General features: G+C 46.0%; 1 protein-coding gene across 1 annotated transcript in view; it reads left to right on the plus strand.

Moving 5' to 3' along the window:
- LOC147469343 (uncharacterized) overlaps positions 1-5,000 on the plus strand; it is a 39,343-nt gene that overhangs the window by 483 nt on the left and 33,860 nt on the right. The gene's annotated exons all lie outside the window — the stretch shown is intronic.

The following is a 5,000-nucleotide window of genomic DNA, read 5'->3' on the forward strand; positions in this document are numbered from 1 at the left end:
GTACATATATATATATATATATATATATATATATATATATATATATATATATATATATATATATATATGTGTGTGTGTGTGTGTGTGTGTACACACACACATACACAATATATAAATATATATATATATATATACATATATATATATATATATATATATATATATATATATATATATGTATATATATATATATATATATATATATATATATATATATATATATATATATATATATATATATATATACATATATATACATATATATACATATATATATATATATGAGTGTGTGTGTGCATAAGTACAAGCCTCATGTCGCACACACTGTACAATATACAATATGTATATCATAGGATTATATAAATATAAAAATCCAAACATGAATATATGTATGTACAGACGTACACATGCATACCCACAATTGTTTATACATATGGCAACACGCACGCAAATATGCATTTATTTACATTCATACACACTTTCATTCATTCATTCCCCTTTTTTATTCTTAAACCTGCATGCATACCACGCAGCTGACAGACGCACGTGGAAACACAGTCTAACATATAGGCATACTCTGGGATTCTTATTCTACCGAACTATGAGCTCATGACATATACTCCGATATCATTTGTAACAGATATAGTTGCATACTAAATGTTAAACGTCCAGCCGTACACACAATAGGCCTAGTTCAGATGAAAGTATCTTTTTTTGTATCACCAAGTTGGAGATCCTGTGAGCATTGGCATTTCCCAACGATGAAGTCATGATAATTGCATAATTTTCCGTATTTGGTTTATATCAGAAACTTGGTATCACTCTCGATCTAACGCGATTACCATAGAAAACCATATGCTAATGAAACAGCCGCCTACCAGCGTAACATTATCCCAATCTTCGCCTTTAACCTCGGTCAAAGATCTACAGAATCCACACCCACGTGGAGGTATTACGTAGATTTCATGCCGAAGCATCTGCCTATCCCAGCCTCCTGGTCCTGAACACCTGCCTTTCTTCCTGACCTTCTGCCACACCTGTCTGTCTAGCCTCTCGCATCACCTAGAGTATTTATCTACACCTGCTTCCCCCAGGCAGTGTTTTGTTTTTTTTGTGTCTCCTCTGTTCTCATCTCATGTAGTTCTTTTTTTTTCTTCGTTATTCTTCGTCTTGTTGTTTCGATCTTGTGTCATTTCTTTTCTCTCTCATTCTGTCGTTGTCTTTTATTCTCTCTCTCTCTCTCTCTCTCTCTCTCTCTTTCTCTTTCTCTCTCTCTCTCTCTCTCTCTCTCTCTCTCTCTCTCTCTCTCTCTCTCTCTCTCTCTCTCTCTCTCTCTCTCTCGCTCCTCCCCCCCGTTTATCTCCCGTGTTCCTTTTCTTCTCAAATCACGTTGAGGCTGAGGGAAAACCTGATTTTAGTACTCTGCCGCGTCTGCCTATCATTCGTTTCCAAAATACATCAATCTCGCCGGCACATATACTCTCCCTAACTCTCCCCCCCTACCCCATCCCCAATCCCCACCTCGCTTATGCCGAAGAGTCTTTCAGTCTCTTTTTTTTTAATTCCAAGTGTGATTGGCATGCGCTGTGAAACATCTGCTTGACTTTTTGTGGTTATGTGTACACGACTGTATTATTCCTACAGGCTATACGTTCACAGTCGCCTTGTTCTTCGAGGCTCTTCGTACACAGGTGCATTGTTACTCGTGACCATACGTACACAGCTGTCGTCCTCCCTGCAAGCTATACGTACATAGATACCCTACGGCTGGCGGGCGGGTACAGGCAGCTGCCGTATAACTAGTACTGTCTTATCTATTTTATTTAAACTCGTCATCGACAGCTTTATTCATCGACCATATTCCCAGCTGTTGACGGAGGCTGCTTCTCGCCCTTACGATAACAGCTGCTTTACAAGGACTTTCTTGGCCCCTTCTTGACAGCTGCCTTATATGGATGCACATAACCTTCATATTCCCAGCTGCCACATATGGACTTTCTTAGGCATTGCGTTCACTCGGAAGGACTTCTTTATTGCTCGTGTTCACAGCTGTTCAAGGTTTTTTTTCTTGCTTTCTTTCTTCACCTTCTCTTGATCGTAGCCGTCCACATCAGGTCTTTGCTTACTTGACAAATACCAGTTTACTTGCTCTGATTTATGAAGCGCGGCGTGCCGTCGGTATCAACTGCTGATCATCTGATGATTAAGCATTATGTTCATATGCTCGCCCAAACTCAATTCATAAAGTGAAAACTGATAAAACAACAACGACAACAACAGCCGACGGTTTTTCCCGAATAGTCTCAGGAGAAGTGACGATCGCCCCCGAGATTTCCTCCCTCGGAGCGTGGACTCATGACTGTCAAGCATCGGTTCCCTCCTCTTGCCTTCCCGCTCGTACGTACGCTTGCACGCACGCACGCACGCACGCACGCACTTATCTCCGCCTCAACGACACATATGTAACAACCTTCACCAAAGTGATGCCGCGGCGTCACGCTCAGGCCATTTCGTTAAGCTCCGTGTGCGAGCAGCACGTGACAGCCATCTGCTTGTCAGCTTGTCATGTCGAGCAAGACGCTGCGTCTGACGTCAGGGTGTTTAAAACTTGTAGACGAGGCCATTAAAATCGATATTTGGGCGTGTTGGACATATGGGAGCAATTGATGGGGCTTTATCTAACGTGTGTGTGTCCAGTATTGGAAAAAGAGGGTCCGGTACGGTAGGTACCATTTATATGGTTGGGTAAAGCATATGGGCAGTAAGTGCATATGATGTACGTAGAGACCAGAAAAGTATTCCCCCCCCCAAAAAAAAAGAAAAAAAAAAGATAAATAAATAATAAGAATTAAAACAACATGAAAAAGGCCACTGCAATCGATATTTCAAAAAATAATTACACGGATTAGTCATCAGCGAAGGGGAAGCAGAAGTAGATAAAAACGAGAGAGACATAAAAGGAGCAGAACTCAAGCACGTGTCCATCTGCCGGGCGTCGGGAGGGGAAAGTGTGTGATCAACTCAACGCGCCACGAGTTACCGGGATTTTCATCTTGGGAGACCAGTTATTTGATCTCGCGCCGCCAGAGTGTCTGAACGGACGTCGGTAAGTCGTGTTTTGCGACGGGTGGAGGAGGGGGAGGGGGGAGGGAGAGGGTAGGGCGAGGGGGGAGGATGTTGAAGGGGAGAGGAAGGGGAGAAGTTGTCCAAACTTGTTCCTCGGCCTCTTTTCTGCTCCCGTTGCGTCCGGTCGAGTCGAGGTGTCCCGGCCACCTGCGCTGCCCGAGTCCTTATCCCAAAGGACAAGACGCCGAGGGCCGCTCGGGTCTCCTCCTTCGATCTCGACTTCTGCGAGAGTCGTCGATGCCGTCGGTCCATCTCGGCGTGTGGCGCTGCAGAAGGCGGAGAGGAGGGGAGGGGGGCGACTTGGTTAGCTGTCGTGCGTGCTTCCTGTGCTCCCGCTCCCACTCGTCCCCCTCCCCCCCCTACACTCTAACCCCCATCGTCTCTCGACCTGCTCCCCCTTCACTCTAATCCCCATCCTTTCTCATCCCCCTCCCTGTTCCTCTCTCACACCCTTCCCCCTTCCCCTCCCTCACCCCTTTTCCTCTTGTCCCCCTCCTTCTTCCCCTCCCTCACCCCCTTCCCCTCTCACCCCCTCCTCCTTGCCCCCTCCTTCCCCCACCCCTCCTCACTCGTACCCCCCTCCTCCTTCGACCCCCACGATCGAGGTGATGTCTCCACCCTCCGCCACCTGGATGTCTCGTTCCAACCCACACCACATGGAAATCTCCGACCTCATACCACCTGTGTTTATCTACCCTCATACAACCCTCAAGTGTCTACTCACTCCCCTTCTAGGTGGCTCTCCTAGGACATCGTCATGCACGCAACATCACCTGTGCATTTCCCTCCTCGCGCCACCCTCTTTATGCTTTCCACCCTCAGAGCTCCATAGATAAGTACGCTCCTCGTAATTCTTCAGCTCCGCCCACGACACGCTAAAACGCCCCTACTTTCTGTCAGACTCCAACCGCGATACATTTAGCATCGGATCGCTCTCTTCACGGTGTATCCGGCAAATCTGGAGGAGGAGGGGAAAGAGGAGGAGGAGGAGGAGGAGGGGGGGAAAGAAGAAGAAGAGGAAGAAGAAATGGGAGAGGAGGATGATAAAGGAGGGAAAGAAGAAGATAAATGGAAGGAGGAGAGAAGGAAGAGAGAGAGAGAGAGAGAGAGAGAGAAGTGAGAGATAGAGACATGATGATAACGAGATGAAGAAGAGGGAGATTAGACAGAAAAGAAAGAGAAAAGCGTCGGTGGTAGAGAAAGGAGGGGAGAGGGGGAGGGGGAGGGACCAAACCCAGAGGGGGGGGGGCGCTATGATGCCTTCAATCCGCCGAGCTTTATCTGACGTTCCCCATGAGCACCTCCGCGATGCTCCACCCACGAGTGCTCCAAGCTCCCACGTTCCCGTCTGAGCACCTCTTGTTTCACACGGGTGCGTCCCCCACCCCCCACCCACCCCCACCTCGCCTGTCTATGGAAAGCTTCCTGTCTCATCTTGGCATTGTTTGGTAATTGGCGTCAATTTTTTTCCCCCGCTGCCTTCTTTTCACAGATTTCTTCTCGATGATTTGTCAGCGCCACGTCATATAAGTCGAATTAAAAAAGGAAGACAGGAAAAAAAATAGGGTGAGAGATGGAGAAAATGAGCAGGGGAGCATTTTATAAAGATGAGTTTCTGAAGACGTTTTTCCCATAGTCTAAGATACGGTCTGCCTCCTCTGTTCTTTCTTCGTGTTTTTCAGTTCCACTTCGTAAACACTGAGAAACTTGAGGTCATTTATTCACTTCACTTGACAGGACATTGTTAACTGACTCTCTGATTAACAAGATTACATTCCGCATCATCACTTTCTTTTCTACTTGCACAGACAAAGGCTTTTGTTTTTTTCTAAGCTGCGTTTCTTTACTACTTGGGGAATGTGTATATATCTATA

Source organism: Penaeus japonicus, unplaced genomic scaffold, assembly GCF_977035675.1.
Source record: "Penaeus japonicus unplaced genomic scaffold, GWHDUDI00000001_assembly GWHDUDI00000022, whole genome shotgun sequence".
NCBI lineage: Eukaryota > Metazoa > Arthropoda > Malacostraca > Decapoda > Penaeidae > Penaeus > Penaeus japonicus.